The sequence below is a fragment of the Propithecus coquereli genome, unplaced genomic scaffold (genome assembly GCF_000956105.1).
Source record: "Propithecus coquereli isolate 6110/MARCELLA unplaced genomic scaffold, Pcoq_1.0 Scaffold44, whole genome shotgun sequence".
NCBI classification, from domain to species: domain Eukaryota; kingdom Metazoa; phylum Chordata; class Mammalia; order Primates; family Indriidae; genus Propithecus; species Propithecus coquereli.
In genome coordinates, this window is record NW_012150174.1 from 10,233,866 (window position 1) to 10,235,471 (window position 1,606).

A 1,606-nucleotide genomic window follows, 5' to 3' on the forward strand; every position below is an offset into this window, starting at 1 on the left:
TTAATTTAAAGAATTATTTTGAATTAGTAGTCACCATATCACTATTTTTATAAGTATTCCCTTAGGCTTGGAGGTATAATTTGTTTTTAATTTTTTGCTTTTATAGATGTTGTGTTACAGATCTCCTTTGTTCATCGTTTTTTTTCTTCCATTTAATTGTTTCCTTTGTAAAAATTCTTTAGAGGATAATTAGTCGTTCAAAGGAATGAATTTTTTTTGTATAGTTCTTGGTATCTATTTCTTTGTTTGGTAGAAATAAGTGTTCTATTTTAACTAGTCAGGAAAATAGCTCTGTTCTGTTCTTTTTTTCTTTTTTTTTTGTCCTCACTAAAGGGAATTATCTGTCTTTTATTCTTATTCTTATCCAACCTGTTTTCCACATCTTCCTGGTTAATAAAAGACATTCCCTCTTGATGTTATGGAAGTAATCATTATCCTTTTAAAAACAGCTTTCTTATTTATTTATTTATTGACAGTGACTTGCTCTGTCACCCAGGCTGGAGTGCAGTGGAGCAATCATAGCTTGAATGCCTCAACTGGGGCGATCCTCCCTCCTCAGCCTCCCCGAGTAGCTGGGACCATATGCATGTCCCATCACCAGCTTTATTTTAAAAAGGCAAATTAGTTCCTTTGTTAATACTCTCAAGATATTTGTATTCATGCTTCCTTTATTTCCTGAATTTATTTTGGTTGGTTGGGTTTTTCACCTAAAATCTTTTTCTCCTGTAAAACTTAATAGCATTTTCTTTTCTTAAATTTGTATTGGATTAGATATTATATATGTCTCTATAGTTAACCTTCTTACGCAAATGTTTTGAGTATATGCATAAACGCATTGGAGAAATTATTCCTAGCATAAGCAGGTTAGTGACAGGTATGTTTACAGGAGCTGCTGCTGCTAATACAAACATGACCTTTTTACCCACATGGTGAAGATGCATTTGTATATTTAGGTGGTGTGCTTTCTATAGGTACTTTATTGTTACCCTCCCTATTTATTAGAAAAAATTCAAATTTGGGGAACATTTGGAGAACAATTATTGTGCACCTATCTTTTTGACAGGCCATTTTGGGTAGCTGTTTGTAAAGTAATTGTTCATACACTGTTTTAAGAAATCCATACTGCCTCCTTTACCCATTAACTCCATTTTGTCACCTATCTTTGAAAACCATAGTGTTAGGCTTACCGGTTATTTTGCCTTTATATACTTTAATCATAAATTGAAATATTTTCCCCAAATAAGAAACAAACCTGGTTCATCCCTTTCATTTATCTTTTATAAAATTTTTGTGAACATCTTGTAATTGAGGCATATAATTTCTGTCTACTTTAGAAAGTCATCTTTTTTGCCCCGGTTTGTGTTCCAGCTTTGGGAGGGATACATGGCAAAGGATAAAGGGGTGCCTGCCCATTTGGCCAATTAACCAGCTAGCATAAGTGAATCTTGGCAATCTAAGGGGTAATAAGTTTGTGGCCTCATTGTCTTACTAATATTCATGTGAAATTTAATACATCATCATGAAAAAAAAAATTTAATACAACAGAAACTGCCCTGCAGAAGGTGAATTGAAAGTACAGGAATGGGTTTATTATTATAAAATAAGT

At 32.9% G+C, this 1,606-nt stretch overlaps 1 protein-coding gene across 2 annotated transcripts in view; it reads left to right on the top strand.

Moving 5' to 3' along the window:
• Positions 1-1,606, top strand: part of TMEM41B (transmembrane protein 41B) — a 19,504-nt gene that overhangs the window by 11,163 nt on the left and 6,735 nt on the right. The window lies entirely within an intron of this gene.